This window comes from Betta splendens, chromosome 13, assembly GCF_900634795.4.
Source record: "Betta splendens chromosome 13, fBetSpl5.4, whole genome shotgun sequence".
Classification (NCBI taxonomy): Eukaryota; Metazoa; Chordata; class Actinopteri; order Anabantiformes; family Osphronemidae; genus Betta; species Betta splendens.
The window spans coordinates 7,055,928-7,080,048 of NC_040893.2; the positions used below are offsets into that span (position 1 = coordinate 7,055,928).

General features: G+C 50.3%; 1 protein-coding gene across 1 annotated transcript in view; it reads left to right on the forward strand.

The window, feature by feature from the left end:
* Positions 1-24,121, forward strand: part of schip1 (schwannomin interacting protein 1) — a 138,072-nt gene that overhangs the window by 12,498 nt on the left and 101,453 nt on the right. The window lies entirely within an intron of this gene.

A 24,121-nucleotide genomic window follows, 5' to 3' on the forward strand; every position in this document is an offset into this window, starting at 1 on the left:
GATGTTCCCTCCCTCTCCTCTGAGCTGATCATCTGTCTTTGCTTAGAAAAACCACCATGCCAATGTTTCACCTGCAGGATTCAGCAGATTTCCCAACCATTCCTCTCTACGGTTTGCGAGTGGAAGCCTTCACCTTCAGATCGGACCCCCACCCAAGCACGTTTCAGAAGTTCAATTCCAGCCAGCGCAGTCACGGAGTTGCCCGCGGTCTTTGTTATGCGCGGCGCGGTGGCTCCGTAGTTAGGTGCGGAGATTTAGGAGGCGCCTTTTTGATCAGCCTTGCAGCCGCGGGCCCGTTCTCACGCGGAACACAACCGCGTACTGAGACGTGACCGTGGGAGCTGGGCCCCGACCTCCAGCCGCCGCCGTATTCTTACGTGCGCTCCTAATATTGGATAAGCGCGCGGAGCGTGCCGGCGCTGGGTTTCTCCCAGGCGCATTTGATCTCCGCCTGCCCTTCCTCATGTCTTTTTGATCTGCGAGTCAGGGCTAGAGGAAGGTATTGTCCTCCAGTCTGATGCACATAATGAGTATCTGTTCTTTACCACATCACAAAGAAAAGCAAACACATTAATGGACTGAAAGGATAACTGAAGACTGCTGTGGGCTGAATGCTGGGAATGCCTCTAATGCAGTCCTTGTGCACGCGTCGGTGTGTGAGCAGCGCCTCGGCGTTGCTGTCTGTTAGCGGGCTTTTAATTTGCTGGGGACTCGTATCCGCCAAGAGCCCTCGCTTTGAAGCCGCGCCTTTTGTCTATAATAGAACGTTGCGTCTTTGAAGCCACTATGGAGGCACTAGTATTATCATATGAATCCCCATCGGCCGCCATGGGCCTGTGAAGGCATGTGTGTGACGCGCACCCACCTAAAGAGCACCTGCCTTGTTGCCCCTCAACACTGGCCCAAAGGGTCCTCGTAATCTTCCACCCATCACCATGGCAACAGTGAACTTGCTCAGGATGTCCTTATTTACTTATGCAAATGGTGTCCCGCAGCTCTCCAGCCTGTCAATCACCGTCCTAGACGTATTGTGGGAATTGGGCGAGAAAGGTGAGAAGTGTCAGTCTCAGCCCGCGGTTACGTAACCGGCGCCGGGCGCCGGGTTCGCCCACGGCGCTGCCAAGCGCTCTGACATGAGGCCGGAAAAGTTGTGAAAGCGCTCGCAAGCACATCACACATCACCTCATGGCAACGGTGGTGAGTTTTAATTAGGCATTTATCTCCTCAGATCTACTTACAGTCCTGTAATGGATGCTTCTATTCTGTTGTTCTCACACCGCTCTTCTGAACCTGAAGCTTTAAGCCATGAGCGTTTCACCTTCATTTCTTTGCGTGGTGGAAATATTTAGCGTTGATTTAGTGCTTTCAAGAGTGAGTTAGACAAGCAGAAGGAGCTACACAAGGAGTTGCTACTTTTTCCTTGCTTTTCCTGGAGCTCATAGAAGAAAATTTCCCACTAAAGCCAGATTATGGAGAGATTGCTCTGCATCAACATTTTACTGGAACTGCAGAGGAAAATAGATAAGATCAGTACATGACATATAATCAAATGAACCCGTGATGCGTTTTTTTCCTTAGGTCAGATAATTATCATTGTTTGTTTTAAATAAGCCTTATATTTATGTTTAGCTCCCTGCATAAAAAGCCAACGGAACAGTTAACGTCTCTGTGTGGCAATTTTCTAATAGGTCAGATCAGTAATGGCAAACAGGAAACACTCCAAGTCTGCGTGTGAGAGACAGAGAGTCCACGGTAATGTTTACAGTAAAACATTTAGCCTGGAAAGTGATATCATCCCTCATCCATTTAGTGCTGCAGATGCTTTTTCCTGCTCCAGAGTGAGAGACGGCGGTTGGTAGGAAACCCAAAACAGTGGGAGTGCGTGTCCTGGTGGTTGCGTTCGGGTCCCGGGCTGGTGATGTGTGCGTCTGGAGCGTCAGGAGGGATGAGAACAAGAAGACGAGATCTTACAATAGAGACGCTGGTTTGATTAAAAGACGTTGGCTCAGAGTCAAAGTGTTGGCTGGCACAGATAAAACCCTGACTCTACAGTAGGTGGAGCACGGCCTTATGAATTTTTAAAAACCATAATATGCAGCTAGAAGAAGAACTACCCATAAAATATTTCCACTTTCTTTAATTTACAGCCACGTGGAAACTTTTTAAGTGAGGCAAAAAGCAGAATATGTAAGTGTAATCAGACTGTGTGTGGCGGGAGTCCTGTAGCAGCTTAGCCGCTAATTACCAGCCCTCTGCGGCATTCTGGGAATCCACTTCCTCCTCCGGTGCACTTTTATTTACTCAGTAGTAGAGACAGTTAGTTTACTTCAAGAAGTCCGTTCCTCTGCTTTAATTGGGGCCGTGGTTAACCACCTCTACTGCTGCTGCAAATGGCTGCATGAGCGGAGAGTGGATTTAAAGCAGAGAGAACGCAGGAGGAATTACTCGCCTTGTAAACACAGTTTTAATTATCTCTCATCTCGCGGCCTCTGTGTCCTTTTTCCGCCGCGTCTCTTCGTCTGCGCGTCGACTGTTAATGGGCTTGTCTGTCAAATGCTCCTCTCTCTCTCTCTCTCTCTCTCTCTCTCTCTCTCTCTCTTTCTTCTCTCTCTCTCTCTCTTTCTTTCTCTCTCTCTCTCTCTCTCTCTCTCTCTCTCTCACGGCCGCGTGACGGATCTAAATATACGTTCGCTTCTAGCCTCCGTGTTTTTCCTGCCGGGGCCTCGATCGGCTCGCGTGAAGCCGAAGCGGGCACAAAGGAGAGGAGACGGACTTTTTCACGCGTGCGGCGCAATTACTAGTTCACACCTGAGGAACGTGGCGTTCTGCTTCGAGGAGGTGGAACTCGGGACGGAGCGCGTTACAAAGCCCGGAGAACTTTCTCATTTCTTCTTCTCTCTCTCTTTTATCCTCTCGCTTTTCCCCGCGCGTAACCTTATTAAATCATCCCCGGTGCCTGGCAGACCTTTCACAGTGGCTCTGCCGGACAAGGTCAGAATACTGATTCATGGATCACACACACATTTCCACAGACGGCTCCACAGACTCTGTGCTGCTGCTGCAGAGCTCAGGTGCAGCCGATTCACGGCCTGTGTCACACGCGCCTCAGTGCTGTAGCCTTCGGGCTGACGATCAGCTGTTCTGCTCCGTAAATAGCAACAGGCTGCGTCCTAGACGGGCCCGACCGGCGCCTGCAGCTTCCTCTACTTTCCTTCCATTCGCGAAAAGTCACGGTCACGCGTGCAACTCTTCCACCTCTGCGTCCCAGCGTTGCTGAATCCAGTTCACTGAGCCTGTTGGAAGGAGCCCGTCTGCGTCGGTGGCTCTAGGAGCACGTGTTGGTTATATTTAGCCCCTTATCTCCCAGACGTCTGGCGCAGCAGCCTATTCTGGTGAATACTGGGAGCAGTTAATGCCATCCAGTTCCCAACAAAGCTATAGTTTCAATAAAAGTCCTGTGCTCGGACTAAAATAAAGCTCTGTGTTTCTCGCCCCCGTGTGTCTCGCGATGGTCTTCTTTTCGCAGCCGCTGTCAGTTTTATTTCGCCCCAGACGTCTCATAGAAGTCCTGATTTCCCCTATTCATGTATTTACTCCCTCCCACTCCTCACCTGCATCGCCCCCCCCCCCTCCCCCGTTCTCCCGGAGCCCGCTCCCCTCAGTAATCTGTCTCCCGAAATGAAAGTTGGGAAGCGGTTTTGTGTTTCTTTGTGACAGCGTGTGATGGTCCTTCTGATCCCTCCCAGTGTTTGAAGCTGCATTACATCAGACTCTCCATCCTGCCTCCAAAGCCCCTCTGTCGTGGCGCGTCTGCAGGATGGCGGCGGAGCTGAGCTATTGATTCTCCCCCCGTACATCCTTTCAGAAAGATGCAAACACGCGGGTTTTGCATGCGCTCTGAGGACTGTGCATGCGCCGCTTCTTATACATGCAGGCGTGTGCGCAGGATGACATCAGTGTTTGCTGCTGCTGCTGCTGCTGCTGAAGCATTGGGGTTTTCTCCTCTGCATTATAAATGAGGAAGCTGTGAACGGCTTGTTTGCTTTCCAAATGAAGTTCCCCACACTCTCTCGCTTTCTGCGTCTGTCTCTCTGTCTCTCTCTCTCAGATATTGTTGTAAATGCGTTTCTTTCTGTCTTTCTTTTATTTTCCACACCTCCTGACGAGCTGAAGCCTCGGCCAATCTGTGTCCACGTGCATTTGGTGTGTGCAGCTTTCATCTTTAATGCATGCTGCCCTGTGTACACTATGTGGATGCAGCACCCTCTGAGCTGTAGGCGTCCCTGCTGCTTAGCCTGTAGCAGAGTGCAGCCACACCTGCAAACATTCGCTCCAATCTACGGCAGCACCACAGTATATATGTACAAGGCTCAACAGCTGTGATGCCCCCCCCCCACGGTTCAGCATGAACTGGAGCCTCCGTGGCAGAAGGCTGCTTTAGGATGCAGTGCTCTACACCGACATCAACAGGAAGACACCTGGTATCTGTGTACAGACACGTTTTCACCAGGACACGTGCTCTTCATACATAAACAAGTGATTCCCGAGGATGTTTGTGACAGTGCAGAGAGAGACTCGAGGCTTTTTTTCCAGCCTCAGGGGCCTGATTAACCTTGGACCTTTTAACGTTAGTGGGACCTGGATGGGCATGATATGACAGTTTACTGTATATAAGCAGTCAAACCTTTAACTCAGTGTGGCATTGTTCACAGTGGGCTCCACACTGGAAATATTAAGAGCAGCGAGAAGCACATATGAACCCTACTATTCATTTTACTGAGGTGTGGGCAGGTGGATGAGAAGGTTTACCTCTTGTGTTTAACCTCCAGTCAACTGGGCACCACTGATCCTTCTGCTGTGATTCTTTCAGACTGCGACGGAGTAAATAAACAGGTAGAGTGAAAACAACAGCGTACATTCAAATCCAGGCAAATAAGACTGTTTTGTCTCGGCTTGACTTGGCAGTAGCTGGCAAAGTCCCTGGACTCGACTCAGAGATGAGCTTTATTCTACAACAGTATAACTGTATTACCTGTATGGGATGTGATCTCCGTTCTGTGCAGACTATTCGCAAGTCAGCCGCCCTGAGCGCCCTGAACGTCAGGGAGGAATTATTTATCGCCCTCGCATCCATCTCTTTGTCTCACCCTCTTTCCCATTACGGTGCCTCCCTCTGACCTCCCTCGTGTCCAGTGGGACGTGGGGTCACTGACTGACATTCATCTCTGTGTGTATGCGTTCACACTGATAAATTGTTTTTGGTTCCTTGTCTTTTGTGAGAACCAGTTTTTCACGTATCATGGGAGGATGGAGACATTTTTTGCGGCCTTTGAGATTCTTGCAGATTAAGATATTAGTTATTGTTCATAATAAATAAGCATGTTGAAGTTTCAGGAGCTGGTGGTGAAAGAAGAACATGCTTCTAGGAAGGAATGATCACTTTCATGCGTTTAGGACCTTTTAAAATCTGACAGTGCTGAACTAAATATAGCTTTCAAAAATCAGTGACTGTGAAAAGGCAGAAATTGTCATTAAACGGCGGTCACCTCAAAGCTGACAGTGATTTTGTCTCGCTTAAATCCCAGCTCAAGGTCAAGAATGCGCTCCAACCCTGCACTGTTTGTTTGGGGATGTGTGACTCTCTATTGCTCCGGTAATCATCTTGTCCTACGACTTGTTTGATTGGTCAGAACAAATGGATGGTGGAGCCTCCGCTGTCTGTCTGACAGGATGAAAATAATCGTTTTCAGGTTATTAGGCTTGAAAAACAAACACCCTGCGGCCACATCTGACAAACTCACCTTTTCGTATCATTTAGGACTTCACAAATTCATCTGACTTTGATGCAAAAAGCAGGAAAGTTCAGTCCTGACCTTTACAAAAAGTTGAACCAAACCTAGATCTACTTAGAGCTTATTCCTTTATCGCATAGCCTCATCTGTCAACTAAGGGACTGTGTGCTAATGTTAAAGCTTTGTAGATAAAAGGCTGAGTTCATGTCTCTTTGTTTTTATCCAATTAATGTCAGTATAGATTAGCCATCATGTCATTATAGATTATGTACTGCATGTACTTGTATATACATTTAAAGAAAACATAGTACCTTTTGTTCTGACTCTCTTTTTATTCATACTAATCAAAAGTGTAGGTTCTGATGCTGATCCCAGCTCCAAGCAGGTTCAGTCCGTGGCTCATTAGCAGCTGTGCCACAGAGCCGGGTCCCAGAGTTCTGACCCCGCCGGATGTGCAGCTTGATTGTCTGACCTCGGCCCGTCTGGAGGAAGCACCCTCCCCAGCGGTGGGATTATATTTATGTTGCTGTGGACACGGCGGTGTCTTCCTTCTCCGTATGCTGGGGCTCCTCCCTGAGCCCACGCAGCGCTAACCTGCGCTTACCCCGAGCGGAGTCGCACGTCTACTGCAGATCCTGCTGCAAACACCTCCTTTCTCTCCGCCGTCGTATTATGGGCTGATTGAGATTCTGCACCAAGCGCTGCTCCGCGCCCGCTGCTTTTATCATGGACTTTCATCTCTCACGCCGCCTCCAGCCTTCGTCCTGCTCCGTCGGCCCAGCAGTCAGATATCACAGCCTGTCCCCGAGCCCTGCGAGCTCACCGTGGGGGGGCCCGGCTGCTCGCCGGGTCTCCCCACACCAGCACCGGCGTGGTGGTGACGGGCATCTCTTTAGATCCACCTCCCCGATTCACAGGCAGATGAAAAAACGCGCCTGTCAGCGGCGACCTCTGCGCCCATCAGTCCGTCTGTGATGTGTAAATATGGCCGCCGAGCCGTACGAAGGCAGGCGATTAAACGGCTTCCGGTTGGTTGAAGAGGCCAATATGTAAAACAGGTCACGTTGACAAGGACGCGGATGTGTGTGTTGGAATATGTGCTGACATAGGCTGTGTGCCCTCCAGCGCTCCTCTCCCCAACTCTTATTAAAGCAGTAAATATGGCCGGGACATAAATTTGACGTCATGATTTAATTCCGCTCTCTCTCTCTCTCGCTCTCATTCAAATGGCCCTAATGTTGCCCGTTCAGTGCAGACTTGCTGGGGGCCCAGCTTCTGTTTTTAGGCCGCTCCATGTGCTGTTTGAAATACGCCGTCCTCTGCGGCGCTCATCCATCCGCTTTAGAGCCGGTGATATATCGCAGCCTGCGTGCGCTTTTATGAGCGCGTGTAATTGGACTTTTATGTAGATGTTCTTGGGCTGTTTAAGGAGCCAAACACTGCAGGTGTCACTGCGCTCCCACCGTTGGAGCGCTTGGATGCGACCGGACGTCTGCTCGGAGGAGGACGAGGCCACGCGTCACAATTACGTCGCCTGCTGTCGCTTTGTTGGCTCTTTTGCAGGCGGTGAGAGCGCAGCCTATTAAAACCTGGCAGATTTGTTGTAAAGATAATTAATTCCCTCTTTAATTTGGAGTTGGGCTCATTTAACTCAAGATTTAACTGCTTCAACTAAAACCTCTGTCAAATGATCACCTTCCCCCTGAAATGTTTACGATTCTGAAGGAAAACCTTTGACTTTTATTTGGTTAATTATTTATGCTTCATGTCAAACACTGAAAAACAAAGCTCTGATCAGAGATGTATGTATGTAGCTTGGTGTATTTTACAGTATCCTGTATGTGGCATATGAATATGTGTGGAACAGTCTATTTACTGCAATGGGAAGAGAATATGTCTTCTACATATTGTAAAACATCTGTCCTATGTAAAGTTGGATTTGAATTCGGTTTCTACCATTGTCATTCCTCCATCAAAAGCTGCATGAATCCACAAAACCAGATTTTTTTCATTCACCAGGCATCATGGAGCTTTTTGGAATGGGCTAAAAGGACAGGAGGTGGTACTTGGGCGGCAGCAGTGAGATTAGTGGGAAGTGAGAGGAGGGATGGAGGTAAACCTGGTAGTGACACAGGTTAACACTGGAACCACACGCAGGTTTGTCACAGACAGGTTGGATGCGAGGAGCCTGATCGTATTTGTCGACGCTCGTTGCCCTGAAGTCGAACGCCTCCTCCCCCTCTGTCGCTGGGGCTCACGCACGGAGGTGTGCGCGGACTCGTGGGTCGCACACTCAAGCGCGTTTCCCGGGAGAATGGCTGTGAAGGAGGTTTCTCTGACTGGTGGAGGATCCATTTGCAGCAGCGCAAAGTAGAAATTGGATGAAACGGCACAAAGGAAAAGAACATTTTGGCTTCTCTCTTAAACCCCCCCGCTGTTCCGTCCCCCGGCTCCGAGGCGGCCGGAGATGGTGAAAGAGAGCAATAGCAGGAGTGTGAGAGGAGGGGAGGGTCAGCGCCGAACACCTCGGGCCTTTCCACGGGAACACGAATTTCATCACCCACCTGATGGAGGGAGCAGATTGACTCCTGCTGAATGTGATCCCGTGCTGCATGAATGAGAATGTCCCAGCTCCTTCAGTGGCAGACGCCGGGTCGGCCTGACTTTCTCTGAAGGTTACCTTGTCGAATCAGCTGAAACCACGCCGGCGCCCCTTTGTGCCGCTGAACGTGTCCCATTCAGTTTCAAATATTCCTTTTGCTTCTTATCTGCCGTCTCCTCTGCTCTTGTGCTCGTGCGTCGTCATTCCTCTTCTCCTCCTCTCTTCTCCATCCTTGTCCCGTGGTTACCTGGGAAACTGTTCTGACTACTTTTTTCCCTTGGCATAAAGAGTGAGCCAAATTTGGATGGTTCTCTCTGCCTTTGGGGCTCACATAAAAATAAAACGGCATTGAAAAATATTAGAATTCTCATACACAGATATGTGAGTGTGGCAGTATTTTTTAGATTTACTTTTGTGTCCTAGATTTTATGTCTTTTTAAAAAAATTCTGAACCGTTCAATGTACATTTTTATAGTTGACCTTTTTATATGTCTGACCTTGTACATTTTATTTTTATTTAAGTCTACACTTCTAAATTAATAAGTACTGTAGCAGTGCAGATTTTTCTATTTGTATGGGCTCCACTGCAGAAACCCATTAAGTTTAGCCTCCCTGCACCACTAAGGATTAGCTAGACCTCTTAAATAGTGAGGTTCAGTCATATGCTTTATGAGCACATTAAGATAATTTTGAGTTTAATAAAAATACTGTACACACTTTTATTGTGAAAAAAGAACATGTCCCGAGCAGTTTGATATTCCTACATTATACTTGAGTTTCATCTTTTTGCTTGTGGAAATTGTGTTGTTAACGTGTGCGATCAAGTTGTCCTGATAATGTGATATGAGGCTCATCGGTGGCGGTTTGCAGGCGTGATGCAGTACACACTTGCTCTGCTTTTGGGGGGAGATGAATAACGGCTTTAAACTCCGAGTGACATCCCAGGTCTGGCGTCACCTGCAGAGTTCACAAAGCGCGAGGCTCTGAGCGCGGCCTTCAAAGCGGGCGTCCACCCTTTGTAGGAGGTAGGAGTCAAATCACGAGCGGGCACTTGCAGCGAACAAACACGTCCAGGCTGTAACTAAAGAGCTGTGAGAGCGCTGCCGCACGGCTTAGAGACCGGCAGGAGCTCAACTGCCATCAAAGCCCTGCGAGCAATTAAAGCCACAACCCGCTCAGGCTGATACACCGTGTTTACTCCTCTTTTGGCTTATTTGAATTTGGGCATAATCTCATGCGTGACTTCTAATTTGCTGCCGTTTGCTGCTCGGCGTTTAAGGGCTCGGATCGCTTAATTATTAAACTTTTCACGTAAAATAGTCACACGGCAGCATTCAGTGTGTGTGTGTGTGTGTGTGTGTGTGTACCTGACAGTGCCCCCGTGTGCCAGCTGTGAGCCCTGTCACCCTCTCCCACAGTGAGGTGAAATGCTTTTCACTGCTCGCTGCTTTTCTTTTCCACGCTCCCCGGGCCACACGAGCATCCAGGTGGGACAGCAGGCAGAGAATATTGAAACTCCACGAAGCTGCATGCGTGTGTGCGCACGTGTGTTCGTAGCTGTCTGATTTTCCACCCGCCGAGTGCATCCAAAAGCTGAGACATCGCCGCGGGCGCGCTTTCCCGATCCAACACCGCCGTCGCCGGGCTTCCTCCCTCCCGCTGCTGCTGTTGCAGGATTAGAGACGCCACCGGTGCCGTCTTCTCCGTCGCGAGCGCGGGCAGAGCGACTGGGAGTCGTTTCGGGGGGTTTTTGTGCTTTATTCAAATCGAGGCCAGAGCAGCGGGAGCACGTTAGCGCCTCCGTTTAGCCACCGTCGCCCTGCGCTGGTCGTCCTGTCGCCTCATTAACTCCAGCATCCAGCCGCATGACTAACGAGCCAATATTACGCTGATTACAACCCCTGTTTGTTGTGGTAATAGTGTGAGGTGATTTCCACCGTATTAGTCCATCTCTCCCCGACTGATAAGAAGCAGGAGAATCTTCGCATTAGCTGCCAAGTATTAGTCATTAGATCAACAAATATCAGCTCCTATGATTGTCTCCCAGTGGAGGTGTCACACGTGTAGCATGCAGATGGGAGCTGTCTGCAACTGGAATGATTTACAGCGGAAAATGGGGAAATTATGAGGTAATGGGGAGCTGCAGCCAGGTTTTGGTGGCGCAGCCAACTGATTAGTGTGTTTTTCCTGTAAATGTGCATTTTACTTATTAATATGTTGCACCAGGTGAACTGTGAAACGTATGGTTCTGGAGAGTAGGTGCACATGAGGTTAATGAATTAACCAGAGAGTAAAGTTGAGCCAGAAACATTAGGTAAAAACTAAATTGGAAAAGCAGAGTTCGATATCGGGTCAAAGGTCACCGTAGACATCCCACCTCCACTCCCACATTAAGGGCACGCGTCTGCTTCAGCACTCGCCGGTTTCAATCAAATCGTGCTCTCGCAAAATCGCTCCCGTGCGTTTACATTGTCCCCCGAGCGGCTCCCAATCGCTCTCACACTCATCCGCTGGCGGAGATAAGCGGCGGCGCTTATCGGCGAGGCGCACGGGCTGAGGCGCGACGGCCAAGCGACCCGCCCGCTTCCCCGACGCCGCACAATGAGGACGCCGAGCGTGCCCTTCGCCAAACAATGCCGCAGATCCAGGGTCAGAATAATGGTCCTTTTCCCCCACACAGCCCCCGACTTCATGCTCACATGAAGTACGGGTCCAAATGATGGCCGGGAACGCTCCAGGATCCGGCTTTATTGGCTTTCCTCGTGGCCTGTACGAGAATATTTCAACGTGGACGCTCCCCAAAGCAGCAATTACAGCAGCCATTCACTGAGAGGCGGCTGAGTACGAGCCACTTAGACGGCGCAGGTGCCGCTGGCTGACTGCCTGCAATCATAATGAAGAGAGGTGGTGAAGGTGAGGCGGGTCACGCCGAGTTTGGAATTAAAGGGCCATTGCGCATAAACACAAACCTGCACGCGCGTCAGCGCCACAGGTGGCGCTGCTGAACGTTCGAGGGGTCGGTTCGAAGCCGTCTGGGTCGAACTCGGATCGCTCGACGCGTATTCTGGCTCCTGTTGTGCAGACTGACGCCACATCATATTACAGATGCAGCGCGGCGCGCTCATTTCCGTGCATCCTTCTAAATACATTATGATTCACCTTTTTCTCTTGTTTCGCATTAATCCCAGCGCCGCTCGGGCCGCGGGCTCCTCTGTTTCATCACGCCTCGTTTCACTGTCACGTTAATTATGTCAGCGTCTGCGAGGACGCGATGCGTGGCCAATATGAAAGAGGAATAAATTACACCAAAATACTTATTTAATATTTCCTCACATCAGATTAGCCCCGGAACAAGTGATGGAGATCAGCATCCAGAGTGGAGCTCTTAATCCCTGCAACGGGTATCAGACGGATCGACGCCCCCGCGGTCGTTATTCCCCCGCAGCCGCCGCACGACGCTTCACTGCCCCGCTTTGAAGTCGCGCACGTCGGCCCCGGCGTCGTCATCCGGCATCACTCTCTCACTGGGCTCCTTCAGCTCCTTTAGGTCTGGCAGAGGGCCCGTTTGATGCGACGCCTCCACCTGTGAGCTGCTGAGTGGATGATGCGGCGCTGGGAGCGAGATGCGCTGTGGCCCATTGACCATCGCCCATCACTCCACCCGGCCGGCTCGTCCCTTCTCTCAGTCTATTCTATTCACCCTCCACCCCCTTTAACCACCTTCTTTTACTGTTTCTCTCTTCCCCCATATTTCCGCAGTCTGTCCTACCTGTGTGATACATCTCCGGCTCCTTTACTCTGTCTCTCTGATGACAGACTTCCATTATACTGTCTTCTCTCCAGGCTTCTCTTCTCTTTGTATCTTCTTTTCTTCAGGCATCAATTTCATTCTTTCTGTTGCTCTTATTCTTTCAGTTTCCTTTGATTCCCTCCAACTCCAACCACTCCCCCCGCCACACACACACACACACACACACACACACACACACACACACACACACACACACACACACACACACACACACACACACACACACACACACTCTACTGTGCACTTGGTTTTGTGCCTTTCCTTTTCTCCAGCACAACATGTGACCGTTTACATCAAGATCCACTGTCTTTCTTCAGACTGAGGAGATAAAACCATGATGGACAGACAGTGGTTTCCAGGCACCGAATGAAGAGAGAACAGAATCATAACATGCACTTAGCTTTGAAATGGAGGTTTAATTCACGTTTAGAGAAGAAAGAAAAACACATTTCTTTCTCACCTCCAAACCAAAGCCCACAAGCCCAAAACATCTGTTACCTTTTAGAATTATTGATCTGCATAAACTGAATCCCGCTGTCAACAGGCCAGGGAGTAGCATGTTTGTAATAGCAGGTGTCCTTTGTTAGAATTCACTGTGCATGCTGTAAATTACTATGATATTCAAATGAGCTGCTTTTAATGCTAATTACACCTGTGGTATTAAAAGACAAAACGTCCCAATGTTTGGATTTTAGAGACATTCAGAGGTCAAGGTTCATCATATGGGCATAGGGAATTAGGGATAATAAGAACCTTTGAAAATCTATCATTTAATCTCATGTAAATTTCAGATTAACTGACTAATAACCTCATAATGTTTAACTTTTCCACACACTCTGAACTATTTTGCACCTTTAGTTCACAGCAAACCCTGTGTGTGCTGTGCTCTGCTTCACATTCTCTCTTTGCTTCCAGCTTTGTTTTATCTCCTTCTTCTCTCGCTTTTCCCTCTCTGTGTTGTTAAAGTGGCCTTGCTTTAATCTCCTGCTGCCCTGAGCATCAGTCGGTCCCCACCTGTCCCTCCCTCCCTCCCTCACCGGCCGGCGTCACCTTCGGTTTTCATGTCCTACTGTAGCCCTTCTCTCCACAGCCTCCTGTTCTTTTGCCAGTTTCCTATTTCTTCTTCCCATTCATCTTGAGTGTCCTCAGAAGACCAAGCCTTCTTATCCCCCTTCTAATCTTGGCCTTTTGAAAATTTGTCTTTTGTGTTAATGAAAACGTCAGACGTGTGTGTGAAGGAGGACTTTGGACTTTAAGTAGCTCATTTGTTTTGTGGTAATTTGTTTGACCTTTACATAGCCCTGCTTCCCAACCTATGTGATTTGTTAAAGGATCAACACTGAGCATAGAGGTGGGTGTTTGCTGACTGCTTCATCCATAATACATTATTAATAGTTCAAATTAGCTGCAGGATTGGAAATTTATCTATTTCATGTGAACTTGACCTTGAAATGAGGCTAATATGATGTGCGGGGAGCGAAGGGTGCCATTCATCAGGGGGAGACAGAGGAACAGGAGCAGGGTTGTTTGGGGTGAGAAGAATGATGGGTTGGAGGCGTGAAGGAAGAGGAATGAGAGCAGGAGGCCGGGCGGACAGGCGAGAAGACGGAGAGGTCTGGTGACGGGCAGAGGGGTGAGGCGGGGGGGGGGGACAAAGGGAGAGCGATGAGGAGGGAAGCGAGAGATTGCTGTTTTAAGGAGATTAGCTTTCAGCTACAGTGGATGATACAGATAAGAAAAGTGGGAGTGATGACGGGGAAGTGAAGGGAGGAAGAGAGCAATTGTGTGTGTGTGTGTGCGAGCGGAGGCTCTGTTTCGGCGGCATCTCATTGACAAGGATGTTGATAGCAGAGTGTCGGACGCAAGAAATAGCGGGAGGACAAATAAAAACTGTTATTTGCTAATAATTACACCCGTGCGCGTGTTTTGATAGAGCTGCTCGTTATTTACGGCGTCATCCCTCCTTTCATTCCAGCAGCAGGCTGGAGCCGTGGTCCGGTGGAGCCTGACCTGTTTAGGAGGCTCCATAACAGGAGATTTATTTTATTTTATTTCTTTAAAAGTGATGCATTATGGGATTGAGCACGTTAACGGCGCGTTCTAAATAACCGGGACGCGGGTGCGCCGCCGCTTCTTCGTCTCCAGCCCCTCTTCACTGAGCGTATCTGGCCTAGATGCTCATTTGTCTCTTTCTGGCGTTGGAGCGTTGCTATAGCTACCGAGGTGAAAGAGAGAAGCGGGGGGGGGGGGGGCGAGAGAGCCAGAGCATTTAAAGGAGAGTCGGGTCAGGAGCCGCCAGAGAGGCACCTGTGGCCCCAGAGGGAAGCTGAGGACGAGGGAGGAGGACGTCAAAGCCGCAGCACGGAAACGAGGCGCCGGGTTCACGCAGACTGTAGAGCGCGTGTCTTCACGGCTCTGACAGAACGTGAGAACATGGAAAACTTTATTCTGCTGATTCCCTTGTTTTTGTGATTGAATTATTCATGGGGGCAGCAGAACTTTTCATCCTCTTTTTTATCACCCCTCTGTCCGCCGCTGCTCCTTTCCCTCCGAGGCGTCCGGCTCCTCATCGCTCTCTCCTCCCACAGTCCACCTTTTCTCCTTCCCGCTGTAATTTAGATTTCCGTTGTGCTCCGCTCTCTCTCTGTCTCACTCGGAGCCCCCTTCATTTGATTTCTTCCGATGACAATCTCTCTTTCTTCCCCCGTCTTCGTCGCGCCCTGTCTGCGTCTCTGCCGGCTTCCTTCCCTTCACTCACCGACTCGGGCGTCTGATCTATTAGTATTCCCCCGGGGCGGCCGCACTCAGCAGCGCGCCTGCTGCGTGTCACCTCACTCGGAGACAAACAATGAAAAACGGAACGTCTCCGGGAGCCCGGCGGTGCTTCTGCCCGTGGGAGCGGAAGCGGACGAGGAATACAGAGAGACGGAAGGGAGAGGCGGCAGTGATTGAGGCCGATAATGATGCGGGGCCTTGTGTCGGAGGACCCGGCCGTTCATATGTATGACGGCTGCGCGGAGGCAGACGCTCTGACCTGCATGTGCAGAGAGAGGAGCAGCTCATTCACTCAGAGTCCTGCTGATGTGAGCTACTGTATGACTGTGTGCATGCAGTGGTCTAATCAGCCGCCACATTAAATTTACCTAATGATAACTGATACAGAGCTCTGATTTACTAAGAAAACCGATTATTACTGTAGCTACTCACCCCAGTTTCCCCAGTAGCACTGTACTGTATAGCCAGTCCAGAATGAGCAGGCTGCTAAGAGAGCATCGTCCTTTTTCCTTTTCCTTGCTGCTGTTAGTGAGTATGACCCTGAATCTTCTCAGCTCAAAGGGGTTTTTGTGAACTGCGCACTGTAAGCATGAATATGAAAAAGGTGTATTATTCCCTGTGACTGGGATCCAGTCCCGCATCTGATTTGAACCCAGCGCCTGTTCCTCCACTCCTCCAGTGGCAGGCCACTTCTTTTTCATTTGCTCCGTCTACTGCTCTGCTCGTAGGTACAATATATGAAGTAAATGCATGCGTGTGCACATAAGCACAAACATGCACACTCGCGCTATGCACAGCAATCTCCTCCCGCTCGCCTCCGTTCTATCTTCAAACACTATAAAATAAACCATCCAGGTCTCTCGCATCCTCCTCAGCCGGCAAACAGAGGTTTAGGTCACAGAGTGATATACACGGGTCCTCAACGCGCGCGTCATGCGGCGTAACTCAGGATCAGGGCTGGTGACAGAGCGAGGAGGAGGATGAAGGAGGGGGGGGGGGGGGGGGGGGGGGGGGTGAAGAGGGGGGCGGCCCATCGCAGCAGGTGAAGGCAGAGCGCGGCGACACCCCGCCTCCCGTGGGACCCAGAGATCCCTCCATCTTCATCCGAGATGCTTGAAAGACGCGCAGCATGGCAGCCCAGCATGCCCACACACACACACACACACACACACACACACACACACACACACACACACACACACAAAGCAACACAAAGGCCAACCCACATCTTCACACACAGGCAAAGGTCGCAGTCATCAGCGTAAACCTCGGTCTAGAAAGGCTTTTAGGGAGTTTAATGTGATGTATCTGACAGAAGTGGCCCCAGCGGGACGTTAACAAGGCGGAAAAAGAGGAAGGAAGGAGTCGGGGACGGTGTCGTTGTGGCTGCTTGTGTCCTGCATTAAGGTTCCCTCCTACACTCACGCGCGCTGACCTTCAGTGGTACCTTGGTGGACAGGTGGTGGTGCCACTGCCTGTTGCTAAGCAATTACCAAGTCCATTACCCCCGCAACATACCCATGATGTGCATTGTTTTCTCCCCGTGTGTGTTTGTGTGCTGACATATTCACGATGCGTGTATCTAACCTTTCATTAATGTAGGAATAAGGACAAAAACAAGGTACAGTTCAATATATCAGACAATGGTGCTGCTGTAAGCTGCTGTCTCCTCTTGGCTCTTTGACCTTGATGCACATTTCCTTTTAAACAAAACTGAACCTTATATATTCCTATAACCTTATATACAGTAAAAACAGAAAATCTAATGCTACAAACGGTTTACAAATGTTTATTCAGATCTCTCCTGGGTCGCCCAAAAAGCACCTGACTCTGGACTGCTCTGTAAAACCTGATTTGCAATGAGCCTGGCAGAACCAGGCCTGATCTCTGGTTTCTGATAAGGCAACATTTGGTGGTTAAAAAACATCAGACAATTCTCACAGAACCCGTCATTGACTGTGTCAAAACCCTGGCACTAGAGTGAAAGTAGATGGCAGAAGGTGGGCGTCATGCTGCAACATCTCTCTGCACCACCAGAGGGCGCTGCCTCTTTGGGGGCACCCTTGTGAGCGCAGATCGATTGGTGAGATACGGTACAGGAAATGCACTGTAGTGACTGTAGCACTGAATCAGTCAGGAGTTTGGTGCACAGACGTCCTGCTGTGAAAGAGTGTAACATGTTGTAATATCTATACAATACAGAATCGAGCCATGTGGCTGATGCTGAGTCTGTGGCTTCTTTGTTTAATTAACAAGCCGCTACTGATGAGCCTCCATTCCTTTGTTTACTTTAATTATACACTCCATTCACTTTTATTTGACCCCCTTTAGCTTGTGAGACTCTTGATCCAATGAGAAAGATTTCCATGCTGCTCATCTACAGGAGAGTTTTTGTTTATTCATTGTAGTGTAATGCAGCCACCAGACGTTTTGTCGACCATTAATAAGAACTGAATGTCTATAATGAGCTATGTACATAACTTATAATTAGCCAAATGTAAAACACAGCGAGCTTCTACTGGTCTGACGTGAGCGAGTCCCCCCCCATTTAACCAGGATGTACTTTATGGCCTCTCGGAGGCAGATACCCTCCTCAAGCAGTCGGCCTATTGCGGGAACACAATGCAGAAATGATTGGTGCCCTGATGCAATTACGTCTTCCCAGCATTCTATGAAAACCACTGCTCTCTAAAAATGTGCAGGGAAAAGGAAGCGCTCACCCGCTCCGGGTGCCGCCGTCCTCCCTCCTCCCTCGCCCTCAGTTCAACTCTGCAAAGGGTACGATAATTAAAGCTGCCCTTTACCTGCACACACTCCCTCCCACACAGTTACAGTGTGTGCACGCATGCGTCCGGATCAGTCAGGGGGAGAATATACAGCATCAGACCTCACATATGTCAGTGAAACACAAACAGACACAGGAATTTAGAGTCGGCCCTTTCCTCGTCTTCTTTTATCGCCATCCATCAAAACTTTACATCAATGCACGTTCTAATCACCTGCGTCTCTTTCTCCTTCTCCCCTCGCATCCAGTCTTTTCCTTGAACTTGTTGTCTCTTCGCGAGCCGGCCCAGTGGTGCTGAAAGGCAGATTCATGGCGTTCGGCTGTTAGCTCTAAATGTTTTATTCAGTGCCAGGGGGAAGTCGCTGCCTCCGCGCCGCTCCCCAGACGCCCGCATTAAAGCGCACGGCGCACGGCCCGGCGCCGACGTTTCCACACCATTTAGAAGCAGCGTCGGTCGGGGGGAGGCGGACGAACGGAGGCGGACGGACAGCGGAAGCGCACGCAGCTAACGAGGAGTCCGACACGGAGGAAGAACAAGCAGAACTCCCGCGGTAGCGCTGGAGTTTACAGAGCGGGTGCTGGAAGTCAAGGTCGACCCCGGGCTGCGTGTTTCCTAACAGTTCTGAGCAGCAGAGATGGAAATTCGTCCGCGGGCTCCAGTGTGTGTGTGTGTGTGTGTGTGTGTGTGTGTGTGCGTGTGTGTGTGTGTGTGTGCGTGTGTGCGTGTGTGCGTGCGTGTGCGTGTGCGTGCGGCTGTGAATAATGCAGGCAGAATAACAGTATGAATATTCAAGCGCTGCCAGTGACAGCTACTCGTGTAGCTGTCACTCAGGCTCTCAGGTGGGTAGTTCGCTGAACGCCGCACACACACTTGAAACGACGCTGTGATGTTCGCCGTGTTCACCCGCGTGGTGACGTGGTGCCTGCGAGTCTGTTTATGGCGTTTTATGCGAATGCGTCGCCGCGGCGTGAGGCCGAGGGAGCCTCCGCCTCGTTTTTCACATCTGTTCCTGGAGCGTGAGCGCGACGGGCTCCGGCCCGTCTCCTCGGCGAGTTTACGGCCGGCGTCCGGTCGGCGCTGCCGCCGCAGCGCTCCCGCTCTCGCTGCTTTAATTCCCACCCGGGCCCTGCTGGAGAGACAGGTGTGCTAAACATGACTTATCCTCCGCCCTCGCTCCCCCGCAGTCGTTCGCTTAATTGAACCTGCGTGCGCGGTTGTTTGTGTATTCTGCTCCGACCATGTCTATGTGGTGGAAATGCATGGACGCACACACACACACACACACACACACACACACACACACACACACACACACACACACACACACACACATATATATCCCCCAGAACTCATTTCGACTTCATTCCCCCCTCTGCGCGGGTCCGGCCATAGCTCAGCGTGGGGCCGTAAACGCGGCAGGTTGAAATGGTGCTGGAGGAGCACCAGCTCCAAGAGAATATTCAGATAGCTTTCATTTTCCACGAGATCGGCTCGGGTTGATGGCCCATCGCCGGGAGAAGAGACAAGGAGGCTGGAAAACAGCCTCCTTGTCGAGGCGCCGTGAGAAGGCGATATGTGTTTAACGTTTCCATTTCCCAGTCTGTCACCGAGTCAGAGAATAAGAGGAGGAGAAGCACTCGTTTCTGTTGATACTGTGCATGAGAGACCTTTACCTCCGGCTGTACAGCGTCCTCCTGTTGTCACCAGTGGCCCTGGATGTAAAAGCCCACAGAAAGAGACGAGAATATCATTGTTTCCTGAAATAATGCGATGAACATGTCATGAGGAAAGTGAACAGTTTCTGAAGGGAAGCCAAAAACGGATGCGGCTGCGAAGCATAATTGGCTGATAGGAAAGAATAGTTAGGGCTTTGTCTAAACTCTGAAGCCGACCTTTGGTGGAGGTAGAATATTTAATGGTCGCCTGCGTCTGTGACTGCCTGCTTTCGAATCCGTCCGTCCTTCAGCGTCTCTGTTGTGTCTCGTCCTTCTCGGACCGCGAGGGGAACGCTGAGGATTGCTGCCGTTTCTCCCAGCGCGTCTAAATCTAGTTACGTTGTAGCCGTAGGGTCAGATGGCAAAAAGACGATCCCGCAATTAAAGCTGCGACAGGAGGAGCTAGCTATTCTTAGCGCAGGCAGTCTCATTATTACCCAAAGGGGTGGAGGCTCATGGTTCCTCATCACGCACGCAGCCGCCGGCAGCAAATCCACACGCTAAGGCTTTAAACATGAGCACATACGCACAAGAGGAGGATGAAGGACGGAGTATAGGATGCTGTTTCAGTAGAGGCATCTAAACACATTTGAAGTAATTATCTGAAAAGAAAGTGATGTGAAAACAGAATGAGATCTAAACAGGCTGATATGATGATGTAACGATATATTCAATCCTCAAATATGATCTTATTTCCTCCAGGTGACTTTACAGGGAAGTAAAAACAAACCGATATCAGGTTTTTAAAACCTCAGATCTGGGTCAGAGTTCACACTGTTGTTGTTCGTACACCAGCTGCCATTTTAAATCCATTGTACTTAGAAGCCCTTAGAATAATGTTGACTGTTCCATGCAGACTTGCTTTCGTGCTATGAAGACAAACAGTGCAGGGCCGAGTGCTGATCTGGGGCCTGCATGCTGTTTGCCTTCTATCCCGTCCTCTCTGTGGATCCATCACTAGAACCTGGCGCTGGGGGGATTCAGATAACGCTCCGATTAAAAGCAAACCTCAAGATCTTTTATGGATTTATCTGGGAGGTTCAGAGAGCTCAGCCGCCGCCTCTGCTGTCATGGCCGCCTGTTTGTGGGAGCGCTGGACGGGCGCAGCGGCTCGTTCTGGGCCGGATTCACTGCCTTCCTGGCCTTTTTTTAATGAACACCCGCTCCGTCTGCCTGCGGCGCCTTCCGGAGCGAGGCCGAGCCTCAGCCGGAGCCCGCCGCACGCCCCGGCGCAGGTGACAGGCAGCGCCGTGAGCACTCAGACGGGTCGGGAGGCCGGGCGCAGGCGTCCGGTTCCGCCCGCGGCCCCACAGAACCGAGCGCTAACTGGACCGCGACTGTGATGGCTTCCTGCTGAGCCGAGGAGGCGGCGGCCGGGTTTCCGGCGCATTAGGGCCCGGTCACAGACACGAAGATTCTTCAAAAGGCTTCCAGAGGAGATGGAGTGATAGCTTAGAGAGGAGACCGTTTAGTGGAGTGGTTGAAGGAATTAGGACTAGGTAAGCGCTTTCCACGTAGCGGCTTTACATGGATCAATTCGAATTTAAGTGCAATCTCGCGCTCTCTGTTTTCTCGGCCTTCTCTTCTCGTTTCATCACCTCTAATTATACATTCTGTTTCTCTCTCTCTTCTTTGTGAACCCTTAATCCAGCCCCTGGTCTTTAGCCCTGTCTCTCTCTCTCTCTCTCTCTCTCTCTCTCTCTCTCGCTCCCTCTGTCTCGCTCCCTCTCTTTCTCTCTCTCTCTCTCTCTGCCTCTCCCTCTCTCTCGCTCCCTCTCTTTCTCTCTCTCTCTCTCTCTCTGCCTCTCTCTCTCTCTCTCTCTCTCTCTCTCGCTCCCTCTGTCTCGCTCCCTCTCTTTCTCTCTCTCTCTCTCTCTCTCTCTCTCTCTCTCTCTCTCTCTCTCTCTCTCTCCCTCTCCCGCTCTCTCTCGCTCCCATTAATCAGGTCTGCTGGCTTCTTTCCTCTTTTGGCTTCCTACTTCATTAAGCCTGAAATGGCAACAGACCACTGCTAATGGACAGTCTCGGCTCTAACTCACAGCTCAACCAGCCTGTGTGTGTGTGTGTGTGTGTGTGTGTGTGTGTGTGTGTGTGTGTGTGTGTGTTTGTGACCACACTGTGTTCACAAACTGCGTCTGCGCTCGTGTTTCTGTGGAGTTGTTGGACAAAAAGCCTTTAGATGCAGCCAACGCCACTTGGAGCACTCAAATATTACTTTGTCATTTCAGTTCATTCATTTCGCTGTAAATGAACAAACTCAGAAGCAAAGGTTAATACTCTTTCGGACTCTTTAACAAAACCTGCTTGAAGCGAACTAAAGCTTTACGGTGTCGTATCATCGAACCCAACGTCTCCCAGGGGACTTGTGTTCCGCAGTTCGCGTCTCCTTTACTGCTCTGCCTCTGCGATGCAGTTCCCCGCGTTTGACCGTAATGCCCAATAAAACCAGCTTCATCGCTGCATTCATTCCCTTCAGCTCTTTGCATATATATTGCCCTCCAGCCAGCGCTGCAGTCGTTAGCTGCACGGCGGCGGCGGAGGACAGGTAGCGCTGAGCGGCGCCGTAAAGAAGCTGCTTTACTGCGTGTTTGTCTTGGCGTGTTAATGAGCGGCTTTACGCCTCAGAACACGGCCCACGGGGGCACGGAGCGCTGTCTACGCGGGAGGAAGAATCATCAGAACCATGTGCATCAGAATCTTGTGCATCAGAATCCGGCTTATTGTCACAGAGTCATTTCAAGCTATGAATAAACAGTGACACCGTGAATTTGCAGGACTTGTAATATTTACTGTGATTCTTCTTCCGACTTGAGGCTCCATTTTCGATTTCATTCACCACAAACATTCACCCGCCAAGCGTGACTGGCAGATTTCTGCTGTCAGGAAACAGGACACTTCCTGTTACACACACACACACACGCACACACACACACACACACACACACACACACGGGCCGAGGTCTGTGCACTGAACTCAGTTTTTCCGCCGTGCACCGGTTTTGTCTGCAGCCTCACGCCAGATGCTCATACTGTTGCCCAGACAACCAGGGACCAGTGAAATATCTGCATGTTTGTGTATTTGCTGTTTGCTCTATTCATCTCCTACAGCTGCCCGAGCTCACACAGTGGCCCAGATCTGAGCTCTCTCCACTGAGGAGCTTTCTCATCTCACTGTGTTCAGCTGCACCGTTAATCACAGCCGACTTGCAGACAAACACACTAATTCCTGAAACACTACATACCTTTCTCATCCTCCTTCTATCAACACTGCTCTTGCCATGAAGTGATGTTCTAGCTGGGATGTGTCTTAATGGCTCTGTGGTAGCTTGTGCCTATTTTTTAGCGTGACTCCATGCTCCATTTCCTCTTTCTCAGTATTCAGGTCTTCCTCTCTGCCTCTGACACCGTCAGTCATTAGCCTAACCCCCAGAGCAGAAACAAGCTCTGTGTGTGTGTGTGTGTGTGTGTGTGTGTGTGTGTGTGTGTGTGTGTGTGTGTGTGTGTGTGTGTGTGTGTGTGTGTGTGTGTGTGTGTGTGTGTGTGTGTGTGTGTTCATAAAAGGCAGTGCAATAGAAGAGAGGGTGCAGGGTCACTAAGGGACAACATGCCCAGTGTCTGGACCCTGAAGCCCGTAACACACACACACACACAAATGGATACAGATAATAGCACCTGTCTTCAGGTTTGCCTGTCACACACACACACAGTGCACTGACAGGTTCTGTGTCCCTGTGGCGGAGCAGAGCAATGAGGATGTAAGTGCGACGGCAGAGATGGCGCCGGCCGGCTGGCTGGCTGGGCCGAGGGGCCCCAGGGAGGCTTGAATGATGGAGGCTGCCTCCGAGCCCTCTGAAGAGCATGTGTGTGAGAGAGGGAGAGTGAGAGAGGTCCACATACAGTACAGTATGGCAGATGGTGTTTAAACCACACAGGTTACCATGAGCATAGGACAAGGTCACAGCAGCTTTCATAAAGGTGACTGGAATTACTCCAGGAGCCAAGGTTAAACTATTACAACCAGGCGGTTAGCAAGAAACAGTTCATAAAGCTTTGACTTTACCTTCATGTTGACGTATGACCTGATAATAATGTACATTGTTGCATTTGTTCCTGCCTCAGGTAACTACACTAGCATGATCTTCTTAAAGGACACGTGTGTGTCTAAGGAATCTGTGTGCGTAGCAGACTGTGTACCACAGTTAATTGGGTTCATTGGGGGAACAAACACACTTGGCCAGTAGCGCTGGAAGATGACAGAGTGACGAGCAGCAATCCGTTTTGCCGGCACTTCAAATCAGGAAGCTCATCAAGTATTGAAGAGGAAAACAAGGTTAGACCGAGAGACTGTGGAGCGAAGGCACACAAAACAAACATAGGAGTCAACACAGCCAAGCCAAGAAGCGGCGACTTTAAAATATTGTGACTTTGTGTATGTGTGTGTGTGTGTGTGTGTGTGTGTGTGTGTGTGTGTGTGTGTGTGTGTGTGTGTGTGTGTGTGAGCGTGTGCGTGCGCCTGCTCCTCTGACCTGAGTCAAGGGTCATCCAGAGAAGCAGCACAGCGCTCTGTAAATCACGTGTGTGTTAGTACAGTACATGCATGCGTGCGGATCCGTGGGCAGATTTACGGCCCGTGTTCAGGA